Below are 16,626 nucleotides of genomic sequence, written 5' to 3'. Positions count from 1 at the left end.
TTTTTGAAGAAGCCATAAAGACTTTGGGACAGTTTTCAACTGAGTAATTTCTTTGTGGCTTCCTGGCTAATTCCAGATATCAATTGCTTCATTTATAGCCATTCTTGCTTTGCATTTCTATGGTTTAGCTAGATATTTGCTCGGCCACAAAACAAACTAGGAATAAGGCAAGAAACAACCAACCTGTTTGTTCACAGCATTACACCACTCCTATGATCAGGTAGCTAACAAAGAATAATAGTTTACTGCTATAAAACCGTGTTTTTTTTCTGACCCTGTATGTATATCATGATAAACCAAAATAAACATGGCTTAGTTTTATTGGGGCCTTGTTTTTTGTTTCAATTTTTTTTAATGTACTATGTTTTTGTTCTTGTTCGCTGTCCAGAGTTCACTGGTAGATGGGCGACCATATAAATTTGTTAGTATGAAACAAAGATATATAAGAAACAGGCCACATCTTTTGAAGGACTTAAAGGGAAAAAATAGAACAAAGTAAATATAAGATCACCGAATCAGTGTGGAAGAGATATAAAGCCTAGCTTTTTTAGTATAATTTTGGTACAATGATGGTTGGTTGCTGGTAGCAGCCATTCACATGTGCCCCTAAGTATGGCTTGAAGATACCTTGCTTGTTCTTTAAGGACATGTCCCATAATGCAGTCCATCTCATCTGCAGCCCATAGCTGAGGCAACCTAATTTGGTAGTTATCAGACCCGATGCAGAAGTGGTGGGTTATCTTCTTCTGACATGCACATTTCTGCTACTTTGGTGGCAACTCTGTTGATGATGCCAGGATCTGCCCACCTCCCATTCACCACTTTCAGCTGTTGTTGACGTGTCCCTCCTCTCTGGGACGCTCTGTAGCCTCCATCATTTTACCCCAGGGGATCAGGCAGCTTCCACAGCACTGGTGGATGTAGGAGTAGAACACTCTTCTGGTTTATCCAACTCCCCTCCACTTCACTGTACTCCACTGAGTTGCCTGTCAGTCAGGGCATTTCTCCCCAGGCTGGCAAAAGAAGGGGGGATAACACCAGAGAAGACAGTGAGAGCCACCCCCATCCCCATTTCACCACCCAATGTCCATTGACCAGGTTGCATTGGTGATCTGGGGATGGTGATGGCTGTTCTGTTTTTTCCTGGTGACTTCCCTTCATGGCCATTTTGGCTTGGGCAGAGAAGACATCAGCCACCAGGCAGTTGCCCATGTAATGTCAGATGGGTACATTGTAAAGTGCTGGCCACTTTGGGTCCTTATCTATATGGCTGTAGAGGCAGACTGCCCAATGGGAGGGAGTCTCCCCTGCCTGATGCTTTATGGTGCAAAATGCTTGCCAGCCAAGGCATTTTTTAAAAAATGTGTCTACTGGTCTCATACAAGACTGCCAGACTTGTGTAAAAAAGTACCTCAACTGACATGCACATGGAGAACTCGTTCCTGTTTCAGCCAGAATCATTCTGCTGTTTGACCTGCAGCATTTCTCCCCAGGCTAACAAGATAAAGCTTCACTGTGTAGCCTCCATCATTTTACCCCAGGGGATCAGGCAGCTTCCACAGCACTGGTGGATGTAGGAGTAGAACACTCTTCTGGTTTATCCAACTCCCCTCCACTTCACTGTACTCCACTGAGTTGCCTGTCAGTCAGGGCATTTCTCCCCAGGCTGGCAAAAGAAGGGGGGATAACACCAGAGAAGACAGTGAGAGCCACCCCCATCCCCATTTCACCACCCAATGTCCATTGACTAGGTTGCATTGGTGATCTGGGGATGGTGATGGCTGTTCTGTTTTTTCTTAGCTATTTTATATTCCACCCAAATGTGTTAAAGCTGATACTGTGTTAAGCCTGGCCGAGTAAAGATAATAAATCCCAAAATATATCCTCTACCATAATTTAAAAGGAAAAGAGAGAGTCACTATTTGGTTTATCTTATTTCAGACATATTGTAAGAATTAAAATACATGAAGGTTGATGAATCAATAATAAACAAATGAATGAATAAATAAATGAATCAAGACATACCAAAAATTATTTCATATATTATTCAAGCCCAGGCAGTCTTCTCCTGCAGCTTAAGGGGATGAATCAGAGAGCTCTCAAATCATTTTCACTTTTGCCTTTTATTTAAATACATGGGGATTTTTTCTTATTACAAAAGGAAATCTGCACTCATGATTTACTACCACTAAATAAATATTTCGTAAAGGGTCAGTGCAAATAACAATGGAAGAGATCATGAGCTTATCTCATGACCTAGGTTTGCTTCCTATTTGGGAGAGTTTGAAACAGCTGTTGGTAGGTAGGTAGGTAGGTAGGTAGGTAGGTAGGTAGGAAGATAGATAGACAGATAGACAGACAGACAGACAGACAGACATTCTTATTTCTTAGAGAAGCTGTAAGGACTTTTTCTGACCTTCACTACTAAATTGGTTCTCTGTCTCTTAACAGAAAACAGATAATCAGTACAAAGAAATAGGTGCCCATTGGGTTCTTCCCTGATTTTAGTCCTAAGAACAATTCAGTACATAAACCACATTGCTTGTTCCTCTCAACCTCTGTTTTCTAGGAAAGGATTCCCTTGTTAGAATTATTTCCTACCAGTTTGTTTCTGAGCCGGGACCAAAGAGACAATGGGCAGTAGCATGAAATTAAGCTCGTTATTCTTCACCCTGAAGCAAAAGAGATGACAGCAAGCTGTTAGGTGGGTGGCCTGCAGTTCAACCCCCTCCCCTTAGCACAATATATACATTCCATGCAGCCCCTCCCTTAGTACGTCACCCCTTACTCAGTCACCTTTTTCCCACCTCAGAGTTATTTCATATTATGAAATTCCTTCCTTCCTTCCTAGGGCCCCTGACCATTAGCTAAACACCTTTTCCCAAGCAAGAAGCTATCCTTGGAATGTATACCTTATCCTGTCTCTATGGGCACAACTTTTTATCTATCAAGGTTAGTGAAAAAGGCCTCCAGACTTACAAACTTAATGAAAAGAAGAAAACAGGATTCAGAAATCCTTAATGAAAATCTAAATGCTTCAATACTAAATATAAGTATGTATGTATGTATGTATGTATGTTTTTGTACGTGAGTGTGTGTGTGTATATATGTATGTATGTGTGTGTGTGTGTATATATTCCCCTCTCACCGTATGGGTAGTATGTGTCTTCCTCAATCTCTGGTCCTCTATCAGAGCCCTGGGAAATTGTGGGTTCTGCACAGTATCTTAGTGTTCATAGGACTGCACTCTTCACTCTTCTGGACAGAGAGCTCTGATGTTGATACTAGGATCTGTTGGAGCCACTCTCTCAGCTTAGGAGTCACAGTCTCAAGTGTTCCTACCATAACTGGGACCACTTTGGCCTTTACTTTCCACATCCTCTCTCCGTCAGGCCCTGGTACTTCTCCACTTCTCATATTCCTTTTTCCTGATGTTGCTGTCACTTGGCACTGCTATATCTATCACCATTGCTGTCTTCTGGTCCTTGTCTACTACCACGATATCTGGTTGATTGGCCAGTATCTACCTGTACATCTGGACCTGGAAGTCCCACAGGATCTTGCTCTGTTATTCAACATGACCTTCTGTGGTTTCTCCCATCTAGACTTGGGAGGGTATAGTCCATACTGTACACAATACTGTGCAGATGTTCCTGTACACAATGCCAGCTACTTGGTTGTGCCATTCAGTGTATGCTGTTCCTGCCTGCATCTTACACCCTGCCACTATGTGTTGGAATGACTCTGAGGCCTCTCGGCACAGTCTGCACCTTGGGTCCCGTCTAGTGTGGTAGACCCCTGCTCCCAGGGATCTGGCACTCAGTGTCTGTTCTTGTGCTGCTATGATCAGTGCCTCAGTGCTGTCTTAGTCTAGTCCTTTCCAGCCAAATATGTGTATATGTGCATGTCTGTGTTTAATTATGAAATATGAATTATATGTGTATGTAATTATATAAAATCTTCCCGAACCCAGTGTTTTTTGCTTACCAGGAGGGTCTTCTCAGTAAAGCAGAAGAGTTTCTCCTAAGAGCCCATCAACCCTTTGCATTAGTGTTTGGTAGATGGGTCTTTTTTGTGGTCTTCAAGGCAGTCTCGGTGACCGCCTGGACTAGTCCCTGCAATTTTCTTGGCAAGATTTCAGATGTGGTTTGCCATTGCCTGCTCTCTAGGGCTGAGAGAGAAGGACTGGCCCAAGGTCATACAGCTGGCATCATGCCTAAGGCAGGACTAGAACTCCCAGTCTCTTGACTGATGCTTAACCACTACACCAATCTGGCTCGGTTGGGTCAAGCCATATGTTAAAACCTGCCTTCGCTTCTAGCCTACAGGGAGAATAACAAGTGCTTAGTTTTACCACTGGCAGGAGAATCAACCAGCTGCTTTTCTTATCTTCTCTTGGATTAAAGTATAGACAAGAACTGATGTTGATAAATGTACTGGTTGATAAACATAATAGTCGATAAACTCTGATGGTTTTGTATGATTTTTGTTATATTGCTTTTGGGTATCTTGTTCTGATTTGTATGCTAACTTTGGGTCAGTGACCTGACCACAGTAGGGATTGTGTGATTTGCTGCAGAAGCAGAACAGGACTTAGCACTGAAGACAGAGCCTTTTTGCTTGCATAATGGCCTGGAGGAGTTCTAGAGTTTACTAAAGGTTGGTAGCGGAGAAATGATTTCTATTGCTCACTGACAGCCCTGCCTCACTACAAAGGTTACTGAACTCTACATCATACTCTACTGGATGAGAAAGTTCCCTTTAGTACAATAACCTCTGGAAAAATTAGCTGTCCTGTACTTGTTTAAAATAGCATTTGCTTTTTTTCCCCTCAGCTGTCCAGCATTAAACTAAATGCAATTAATTTGATTCTTGCTTTAGGCTGGAGGAATCTACCCAGGCTCTACTATTAGGGAAATGTGTTATTTCTTTAAGAATTCTATGTTTGCACACAAGGTGGCAGGAAGTTACAATGTCCATGAACAAATGTGTTTACAGCAAACACAAAAAATAAGTATTGACCTGTGGCAGGTCATGAAAAAAGCAAAAACCTTGCCCAACTCTAATCACAGCACAAATCCTGCTACCAACAGGCTGATGCTTTGTCTTAAAGCAACATCTACTTTTTGCAAAATACAAGACAGTTTATATCTTGCCTTTGCATGAAACAGAAAAAAAAGAAATTTTGATATATGGTTTTGATGGTTAGAAAAAAATACATTATAGAAAAAATCTGTCATGATGTAACCATTCAGGAAGAGATTTATTTACATTTATACTTATAACTGCTGTAAAAGAAAATCAGAACGCATTTCTTTATATTTTCTTTTTTCCTCTCATCTTTTCCCCCCATAGCATCAGCCATGGGAGGTAGGTTTCCCTGAGAGAAACTGACTTGCCCAAAGTCACAGTGAGCTTCTGTAGCTGAGAATGGACTAGGATCTGGGTCTCCCTGATTTTAGTCCAACATTTTACCACTACACTATAGAGACCCACATTTCTGAAAGCCTGGACAAAAGATATCCAGAAACCTATGGAGGAGTAAAAGTTAATCAATAATGCAGTTATAAAATATAGGTTTGCATTCTCCACAGAATATCTTTATCCTATTCACTGGATTATGAGGCTACCCACCCTTCTATTCTGCTATTTTCTATTTTCTCTAAATCCCTCTATTCTGGCTGAACAGCAGGAGAGGGATAAAGGGTGGATAATAAAATAGCTGAGGGGTGCAGACTACAGCTAACAGTAGATACTCTCTTAGAGCTAATAAATGGAAACAAGCTGAAGGCAATGTACGTTGCAATTGTATGGCCAGGACCAATATAGCAGGACATACATTGTTTTTATAAAGGGACACATCAAACAAGAAAGAAATGGACCAGGTGGTAAGAAAGGTGAACATTAACACTGATTGTGATAATTAGCACAGCCCTCACCATGGAGTATAAATGAAAGGACACAGGGTTGGAGGGCTGGGATTCTTCCATTGAGAGTTCTTTGGAAGTTCTCAGGTCCCTTTGATCTAGTTGGCCAGCAGAAGACAAGACAACCTCTGTCTTTCTTACTCTCTTTAGGGTTAGTAGGGAGACTCTCCTGATTAGGGAGACACGCCCCGATTGCCGCAGAGGACAGGAAGTGCAACAGCGAAATACAAAATCGGGCTGCTTCCTCAAGGAGACGGAGAAGCAAACTGCTTTTAGTTCTCCAAAGATTCACAGTGCGAGACTACAAAGGCAACAGGATACAGACTAACCTTCTATATAAGCAAAGAAGTAAACGCTACGTCAGAATTCGGAAGGGAAACTCCCTCCTGCAAAGGAGTTTGGTCTACCTACCTTCAAAGGTGCGAAATTCCAGCCGCCTCTCCTCTGAAGAAAAAGCGAAAGTAAACTTTCCCGGGAATTCCCCGTTATCCCCACCCCTAGCTAGAGAACGCCTTAGATTCTTCCACCAGACGAGCTCCAATCAGCGCGATCCTAGCCATGCTCGGTCCGAGAGTTGCGCCGGACGGGACCAACGAAGGCAGCGGGGGAGAGCTCTTGGCCGTGTTCCCCCTCCGTCCGTTCCTGTTGCGTCCTCTTTTCCTTCAGGGGCTCCGCGGTCTCATCAGAAGCTCCCGATCTTTTTTCTCTCTCCCTCCGTCCTTCCCCGCGCGTTTTAGGAAGGAAGAAGCGCAAGCGATATCCTATAATGCCCATATCTGACGATCCTCGGTCGTGGTACAAGGACATCTGGATTACAGCTCCCCTAATCCTCAGTCACAGGCTTTGCTTGTAGGACTTGGGGGCAGCTGAAGGCCCAAATGCACCGCGTTGTTTACCAGGAGATGGGCAGGCTGTTCAGCTTTTCTCAACCTGCCTGCCTCGTAACCCAGCTCGGTTCAGGGAGGGACTTCGTGGCTGGAGGGAAGGATTAACCCCTTTCTCCCCACCTACTATTTGCATGGTTTGGGTTTTACAGAACTTCATAGCCATGCCATAACCTGAACGTGGGGAATTCTGGGAGTTGAAGTCCACCCATCTTAAAGTTGCCAAGTTGAGAAACACTGGTATAGATGTATTGTCGAAGACCAAAGATGCCGGTCACAGGTGCTGGCGAAACGTTAGGAAACAAGACTTCAAGACCACGGCCACACAGCCCGGAAGACCCACACCAGCCACTGGTATAGATCTTGTTGGGTGCACATGTGTGTATATGCATACATTCAGCTTACATAAGCCAACTACTGATGCTGAATGTTTGAAATGATGACTGGGGTGGATCCAGTAATCTGCTCTCAGGCATCTTTCCACTCCCCAACAAACCTATCGTTAGAACAAACACCTGCCATATGTGAAAATTGGCCAGAGGAGAAGAGCACGTGGATACCTGAAACAACTGGGTGAAGTGAAACCTTTCAGCAGTCTCAATGGTCTTTTAAGATGAGATTTGGGTGTTTTAAATGACTATGCCCTGATTTCTGCCTATCCAAATCTTCAAGGAGGACAGGAACAATCAGTGGGAGGGAAGTACAGTACAGCCTCTTTCTTCCTCCCTCCTGCTTCTCCAGTCCTTAGTTTTCTCCTACAGCCCATAGCCGCCTCATCTGACACCAACTGACTTTAGTTTATGGCTTAGTATTGTGTGAACTGAGCCAACTGTAGCTTATTCCATAATCTTGCTTCAATAATCCATCCTTTGAATGTTATGAGAAATGAGCCACAGTTTATAAAATTCCCTTTCCCATGTTGGTGCCTTCAAGGTGGCTTCTGCTCCCATCGTTAGCCATCACAGTCAATGGCTAATGAAGGTTGAAAGTGAACTTTGCAGCAGTACAGGAAAATTGCAGAAAATTGCTTTAAAAAGGTAATGGATACAGTATTCAATTTCTGATTTGCTACAACAGACCAATGCAAACATAATTGGGGAGTGTGAAACTGAAATTGCAACCCAATGCCTGATGAATGAAGAGAATACTTTTTCACACAGCACATATGGTACTGTAATTCAGCTGTGGAATTGGTAGTGATAATTGTGGCAATGATAGCTGATTTGAGTGGGTTTAAAATGGCACTAGACAGACTCCTACAACGTCAGGGTATTAGTGGTTGCTAAGTGTTTACCCAGACTAGAGGAACTAATGGCCTTACCTAGCAGGGCTCTTCTTATAGCCTTAATGGGCCACTGTGCCAGGGCCCAGTGATTTTAGGTATCGCACCACATAAATTGCTGGTGCCAGCTTACTTCCGATCATGAGAGCTGATTGTTAAAGTTTCTGGGATTTTGTGAGCTGGTACGCAGCCGAGCCGAGCTACTCGGCCTACGGTGCTGATCTGCTGTTCCATGGCTAGTGATACTGCACAACAGCAGCAATGGTGCTGTCAGAGCCAGTTCTCAAACATTTACCAGCACATCACTGGGTGTATATGTTCCTAAATGTCACTCTGAGAAAATCTCTTCTTGAAATGAAATTGAACAGGAAATGTATATAAACAGTCAATTACACGTATTGCGAGAACGATGCAGTTTCTGTGAATGAAAATCAACTCAGATGGTAAAGTATGCTGACAGTTTCTGGAGGCGTGCTTATATGACTCACCCACTTTCAGCATGCACTGTCAGCACGATGCTCATGTTCCAATTTTCCAGCACAATTGCTGGGAATCCTGCTCTTCCAGTGCTTTGAATCTTGGTTGCTCCCTGGGAGGTCAGCTAGGACAGGGAGGGAACAGACTGGAACTTGAGCTTATATTTACACTGCACTGAAGGAACAGTGATTTTAACCTAGTTTTTACGTTTTGATGCATGGTAGCTGTGTGCTGCTGGTTTAAGGGAAAGAGAACTAAATGTTGTAAAGGATGGGTGGGAATGTGCATACTTAGAATGACTAAACAGTGGCCATGATTGACCCATATTGAAGCGATTGAACTGTTAGTGAACTCTTGAGCTTGAAGTAAAATGACATGTAAGCATTTAAGCAAGGTCTAGAAATATAACTGAGGGTCAGAGGAAGGGAGAAGAGGGAAGGGGGCACATGGTATGTGGCTAAAAGGTTACTACTTTTTATGAGATGTGGTGTAGAACCCCCCCCCCAAGGTTGTTTTCTGGTATGGATTATGGTGTGAACTGTAAAGATTGACACTCCTATTATTGAACAACTTGGATAATATATAAATATGCAGTTTTTGTGCCTGTGTGGAGTCTCTTCTCCTAAGGCAGAAGGCACCATTTTCTTGAGAAAATGAAGGTTTTGGTTTACCAAGTCTTGTTAGATTTTCCAGGCTAAGGACCCAGAATCGTAGAAGCAGGTTAGCTTCCCTCACACCTTGGCTAGAGGTAACTTGTTGACCTGAAAACGTGACTAGAAAGGAGCCCGCTCATTGGGTGATCTGGATTTATCCAAAATATTGTGAACTAGCAGCCAACGTTTAAATTCTAGATAGATAGCAGGTCAAGCTTGGACCAGAGGTTTATTGATTTCCAATTGTTTAATGGTAATAATAAATTAGGTAGCTGAAGAGAGTTTATGAGCAAAACTGAAATGATCCATGTGTTAGTAAAAGACTGTGAGTTCAGTTCTCAAATTAAAAAAAAATGCATTTCTGGATAAAAAGAGGCTCATCTGAGTCTGTTCTGTGATTCTTAGTTTGTGTTTGCTTCCTTAGCATAATAATAATAATAATAATAATAATAATAATAATAATAATAAAAAAAAAACAGAAATATATCCAGTGAGCTTGAATTCAGCTTACCTCTGTTCTAGAGGTTGATTTCAAGGAATTGAAATTTCTTCAATTGAAATTGATTTCAAGGAATATTCAGACCAATAACTTATCCAGTAGGTTATCTAATGATTTCATAACAACGCCTATAAGATAATTATATCACTTACTACCACATTACAAACAGGGTTGGAGTGAAATAATTGAGGCTGAGAAAATAATGGTTTGCAAAGGTGATTACAGAGAAATTTAAGCTAGGGATTCTCTGATATGCAAACCAGCCATTACCTACCTTTAATGAAGGAGAAGACACTGCTCTGCTGTACATGGTCAAAGATGCCTTCAGGTAGGTTCCCATGTCAGGTAGGTTCTCATGCTAGTCTAAAACACAGTTGGCTAGTTTGGAGCTTAGCATGTTGTGTGAATCAGTGTGTTTGTAGTGAGAACCACCAAGGTGTAGAACTGTTGTTTTCCAACTTGGGAACTTCAAGATGTGTGGAGTTCAACTCCCAGAATTCTCCAGCCAGCATGAACAACAATCATAAGTGTGAGGACTGGTCGTAGGTCACTTTTTTCAGCACCTTCGAAAGTTCTAATGGTCGTTTAACGAATGGTCGTAAGATGAGGACTACCTGTACTTAAGGGCGGATGTCAGGAGCTCAACTTCATCATAGATCTGAACTCAGGTTAGGAATACCCCAGAATCCTGTTCAATTTATGATTTAGAGAAATATTTTTTCATCTATCTCTGCTTCAAAGATGGCAGAGTGTGCTTCCTGCTTTGCCCCTTGAATAACTTGCAATTACTTGCCAGAATCTTGGGGTTTTTTGCCCAAATTTGATAAATGGGTGAATAGCACTAGATTATCAATATCTCTGTACATCTTTTTAAAAGAATAATGCTTATTAAATTAACACTGCGATGCTTGGCACTGAATGTCCTCTCTCTTCCTTTCTTGCTAAGAAAGACAATCTACAATTTGTAGCAGATGTGATGGCATAAGAGAGGAACAAAGTTCAAGCCTTAGGATATCTGGGCAATAATTGTCTAATCTCTAGGTCTCTTTTATTCTGACATAGCCACTTTCAGCTTGCATTGCAAAGGCGCTTCAAGATGGATATCCATTCATAGCCATTCATAAGTATCAGACAAAAGAACTAAGGGAAGCTGGTCACTGTAGGCTTTACATCCTACCCTCAGAAGCTTCGTTAGTTTAACTCCCTCAGTAATCCATTGTGGCTGGTCACGCTTCAGACCACAAGTACATCAATTATTATGCCCTTTACAGTATAAACTCAGGTCTACTAATCTGACTACCTAACCAGAAACAATTGTAATTTCATTCTTGATTTTTAGATGGACAGCCCAATCCTGGGTCCGTACCTTCGTGACTACAATTACACTAGGAAAGTGTGTATATAGAGGCCTAAAATCCATCTACCTTTGTTCACTCTAGTGTTTAATACCCAGCATCTTTTGTGTTGACAGCAGAACTTGTGCCTTCCCAAAACTTAGAGGCTAAGGTCAGTCAGTCAATCTTTATTGATTAGCCTTCTGGCCATTTCAATTTCATAAAAACAATCTAATACCATATTAAATATAAAATCCAATATACAATTAAAATTATAATTATAAAACCAGGAACTGTCTTAACTCAGTTCATCATCTTTACAATTTATGACATTGGTTGCTCTAAATTCCTCTCTAATTTTTATCGCCTTATTAATGAACTTAGTGATACTCCTAACCACATGCTGATTGTAACCTGACAATAATCGGTCCAATATAAAATCACAGGATATATAAAGTCTAACTGTAATATACTGCTTTATATACTTCTGTCTTATTTGTTCATACAGATGACATTCAAAGATTATATGGACTAAATTTTCCACTCTACTTTTACCACAAAAACAAAGTCTCTCCTGATATGGTATGCCTGCGTACCGGCCCGTTACTTCCTGAATTTCCAGCTGGTTAAATCTTAATCGTGTAAAGATTTTGCGATACATTAAGGGCGTTGGGACTGTCAAATACCTTTCTATACCAAAAATAGTCTTATTTCTGGCTAAGCCAACCGACTTCGCAGCAGATAAGATTTCAATATCTTGTTGAGCACTAATATCTTGTGCTCTTTGTCTAATGATTTTAACTGCCTGGTCTCCAAGGGCTTGAAGTAAAAAGGGGGAGAGGCCCATAGTTGTTGTAGCTTTATACAAAAGTCCAACCCAATTGGTAATCTCGGGAGCTGACAATTGTTCTAAAAAGCATTGTTTTGGTAGTCTAAACTCCTCCATCTCAATCAATCGTCTCCAATATTTTACTACTTTTAATAGGGCAGATACACTTAATGGGAAAATACCTGTTTCTGCTCTAATGGCGCTGGCTGGAACCGTTGGTCCAACCAGAAGAATTCTTCTTAAAAATTTGTTTTGTGGTATTTCTAAGGACGGGGCTACCAAAGAACCCCAAATTTCAGCTCCATAGGTTAACAATGGGATGATCTTTGCTCTATATACCCTAAGCACTGGAAGTATTGTTGTTGGAATTGAATAAGACATAAGTTTATACAACGCTGCTATACGTTGTGCAGTTTTCTGCGCAGCTGTCTTCATCTGGTTTTTCCAACTGCCATTTACCAAAAAAGTCAAGCCCAGATAAACGAAGGAAGATACCTGGTCTACTGGGCGACCGTCTATGTGCCAACGATATTGTTTCTTTTGTGAGCCAAAAACCATTAACTTTGATTTAGCATTGTTTATAGTAAGGTCATTTACATTGCAGTATTCCAACAGAGCTTTTAGTTGTCTCCTTAAACCAATCTGAGAAAATGACATTAGAACCAAATCATCGGCATACATCACCATGTTTATGGACCTATTTCTTACTTTTGGTCTATGAAAACTTGTCTGAGCAAACACCTTTGGGAGATCACTTAAGTAAACATTAAATAATGTAGGTGCCAAAATGCAACCTTGCCTTACACCTTTATTGGCTGGGATGGGGCGGGTTGTGGCTCCTGATCGCCCCACACGGACTTTCAACTGTGTATCCGTGTATAATGGCCTTATGAGAGCGCAAAGTCTGGGTTCTACACTCAACCTTTTCAACTTATTCCATAGAATCTGCCTATTGATTGAGTCAAAAGCTGACTTTAAATCAATAAAGGCCACAAAGAGAGATTTCTTCCTATCCTTATATTTCTTAACTAAGTGGGCTAAAATAAAGCAATTATCCATAACTGACCTTCCTGCCCGAAATCCTGATTGTTCTTCTGGGAGGATGTCATTTTCCATGACCCACTGCTCTAATTTATTGAGCAGGTGTTTGGCGTATAGTTTAGCTATGATATCAATCAGACTAATTGCCCTATAGTTACATGGGTCATCCCTGTTGCCTTTTTTATATATAGGTACAATTAGAGAGAGTTTCCACCCTATTGGGATATCTCCTGTCCTATCTATATAAGTAAATAAGCCCGCTAACACAGGAGCCCACCAATCAGTGTTATGCTTGAGAAGCTCAGCAGGCACACAGTCCTGCCCTGGAGCACGTCCATTTTTTAATGCTGTAATTAGTTGTTTGGTTTCCAGGGCCAAAACCGGGGGCCAATACGGGGAGTCCCTCAAATCTTTCTCCCATATAGATTGTCTGGGTACCCTCATACCAGGACCATCATTAAAAATTGCCCTGAAATAAGATTCCCAGTTTTCTGCAGGGATATGTACGTCTAGGACTGTTTTTCTATCTTAAAAGTTTTGCTATATCCTGCCAGAATAAAACCACGGAAGGGCCCTTTGCTGCTTTTTATAATCTAGCCCAGAATTTAATTGTATACTCCCTCTTTTTCTTTTTTAATAGTAACTTATATTTCCTTCTCTGATCAATGAAGGACATGTGGTTTTGATAGGAGGGAGAGAGAAGAAATCTTCTCAAAAGTCTTCTCAATTGTGTTTTACACACCGAACACTCTTGGTCAAACCATCTTTCTCTTACCCAAACTCTTTCTCTAAGAGGCAGAGCAGTCACCAATAATTGCTTAAGTCGCCCACAAATCCAGTTATAATCTTCAATAGGGGAGCTCCTCTGTGGGCTCTGCCCTCTCACATTGTCAGCTTTAGCCGTAAACTCCTGGGAATGTATTAGTGCCTCTATCTTTTTCACATCCACCAACCTCCAAGCTAACCTTCTTTCCTGGTGGATAGTTGTATTATTAACTATTTCCTGTTCAACTGGAGCTCTTGAGCGAAGATCTGAAGGGAGACGTAACCTAACCGATACTGGTTGGTGGTCACTGTCACATCTCAAATAAGTTTCTATGTCAGAGGCTAAAGCTACCAGTGGGGTCGATGCACATATGTAATCAATGGATGAACAGGCCCGCCCTCCGTGATAAGTTATTGGGTATTTGAAATCACTATTGCTACTACTTAGAATTTGCATGTCATTCTCATATATGAGTGAAATCAAATGTTCCCTGGCCCTATTCTCCCTGGGATCATTTGACTCCCAAGTAAATTGATTAAATAAGTACCCGCTGGGAATAATACCCAACTGTACAAACCTATTCAGGGAAGATCCCACTCGTGCATTAGTATCTCCTAACATGATTATCAGCGCCTTTGGATATCTATTCTTCAGTTCCAAGATCTTAAGTCCTAATTCAGACCATTCTCCCATTTTAGGATTCAAATATACGTTCAATATAAGCAGATCCAGACCCTTAAATGAAATATGAATTGGTAACAGATACTGTACCTCTGGATCTAGCAAAATCTTACTACCCTTCCACCCCAGTTCAGCATTTACCAACAGTGAAAGACCTCCTACAGCCCTACCTCTAAAAGCCCTCCTGCGGGCTGGCTGGTGCCAGGTATGAAATCCTGGCAATACAATAGGATGATCTTCTTGCACTACCCAGGATTCCTGGATGGCTATCACATGGAATTTAGCTAAAAACTGGTCTCTTTCTAATTGGTTATTATTACAGTGCCATCCTGCTACATTCCAGGTAATAAAATGAATAAACAGAGGAGGGATGATCTCGATGTTAGTAGATAGTCAATCATTCTGGGCCATATCATGTTCCTCGAGGAGTGACTGATTTGGACTTGATTCCGCTGCAAAGTCAGATGCCTTGGTCAAATCCATACTACCTGCCTCAGACATTATCAACTCTGGTTGTGAATGTAAATCCGGCAACTGTGAAGCACCTGCCACTGTATTAACCTCTGCCGTGATAACAATTTGATGCGGGGCCAATGGCACTCTATCCTCCGGAGCCCTCAAAGTACATTGTATTTCCTTCGTTCCATCCTCCTTTTCGTTATGGCACATAGCACCACCCGCAGCACACAATACTGTTGAAGCTGCCACTTCTATTAATTGTCTCTTCGTTTCATTAGAGAGAAATTGGTGAACCTCATCCTCATTTGTTTGGCTCCTGACCAAAGTCCTTGTAAGCAGAGGAATAGTATCCTCATCATCGCTTCCTAATGCCATCAAATTAGAAGTGGGGCTGGAACGCCTCCTTTTTTTGTTTTTCGGCTCCACATTATTTCCAACTGGTGAGCTTGCTGTCACATCCGCCAAAGTGCCACTAAGAGGCAGTAAAGAGTCAATGGAATTAGTAGTTGCCATTACTGATGTTAACTTTGCTTTCACTGTGTCTAATTTGCATAGTATTACTTGCTGTTCCTCTTCTGGTAATATGCCAAATTGTTGTATCAGTTCATTTTCTTCAGTCCCTATTTGTATCATCCCTTTCCCCACTTCTGGGCTGTTATACTTCTTGCAACTAGGAATGTCTGGTCTTGTAGTTACAGGCAGACTTTGATGAATTAATTGCAGCTGCTTCGCATTACAAACTCTGCCATTTAGACATTCCTCATTCACACACCTGTCCATCCTCACTTTACTCAGGAGGGGTTGCGTGTTGTTATTAAAGAAAACACGTTGTGGAAAGATTTGGAAACTTTCAAATCGATGTTTGTGTTGCAGTATCATTGAGGGGAGTGCAGGGTGGTTAAAAATCACCATCACTCTAAAATATCCTTGCCACCTCGGTAGCCAAAATATTTCAGTCAGCTCATTGGGATGCACTTTACGGTAGAGAAGCTGTGAGAGGGAATGCAATACCGCCGATTTATTACTCCATCTGCCTACATTATGGTGGTTAGGTGCTATCCGCAACACCATTTTATGTCTCTGGATAGTTAGCGCCTCATCTGTACTTCTTTTATCTTTATAGGCTTCACTAACACACGAGATGTTTGGACCTGTAGTTGGTGTCTTGTTTATATTTAAAGTTGCCACTTTAGCTTCCCCTAAAGGTGTAGTAAACTGCTCAGTAATTAAAGCTTTGAGCTTCTCTAATTCCTGTTTGACTTCCCTCAACTCTTCAAAAATTGTTATTACAGTTTTAGCAGTCAGGAGACAATTTTTTGCGACCAAAGCTAAGTCCACTTTTAAGTTGCTTAAGCTTGCCTCTCTAATTCCATTAGCAAGCTCTTCTCCAGGAAGCTCCTCTGACTCACAGTCTGACATCAAACAGTGCTTAGTGCGAAATTCCTCGGGGGTCGACATAAAATCAAAGGAAGGAGGCTTACATATCGATGGTGTCTGCTGGACCCAGTCAGTCAACTTTGGCTGTCTGGAAGCCACTGCAGTCCTAGAGTGTTCAACTACCTTGTACTCCTTAATAGCTTTGTCCTGCCGCGCCTCCGATTTTTGTTTAATTTGTTTTTTAAGTTTTCCCTTTGCTTTCATTTCTCCTTCAAACTTCGAGTCTGCTGCTTTCTTTTTCGGCTGGCCTCTTTCAATAGAAAACAGAGAAATGCTTGCCAGAGGCTAAGGTGGAACAGTTCCTCTTGGCATAAATTTCAGTTTGGGAGTCCATGGATTTGATGATTAACGGTTCAG

General features: G+C 41.6%; 1 protein-coding gene across 3 annotated transcripts in view; it reads right to left on the bottom strand.

The window, feature by feature from the left end:
• Positions 1-6,897, bottom strand: part of LOC103051714 (von Willebrand factor A domain-containing protein 5A-like) — a 30,106-nt gene extending 23,209 nt beyond the window's left edge. For all 3 annotated transcript variants that reach the window (XM_088142795.1, XM_088142793.1, XM_088142796.1), the window contains exons 1-2: positions 6,339-6,897; positions 2,602-2,672 (exon numbers count right to left, since the gene is read on the bottom strand). The gene's annotated coding sequence lies outside the window, so the exon portion shown is untranslated. The remainder of the gene's footprint in view (positions 1-2,601; positions 2,673-6,338) is intronic.
• Positions 6,898-16,626: the final 9,729 nt, after the last annotated feature.

Source organism: Python bivittatus, unplaced genomic scaffold (genome assembly GCF_059951505.1).
Source record: "Python bivittatus isolate LINGU-HERP-01145 unplaced genomic scaffold, Pbiv_v1 ctg000440_np1212, whole genome shotgun sequence".
Classification (NCBI taxonomy): Eukaryota; Metazoa; Chordata; class Lepidosauria; order Squamata; family Pythonidae; genus Python; species Python bivittatus.
This window is presented reverse-complemented; position numbering and strand designations above follow the sequence as displayed.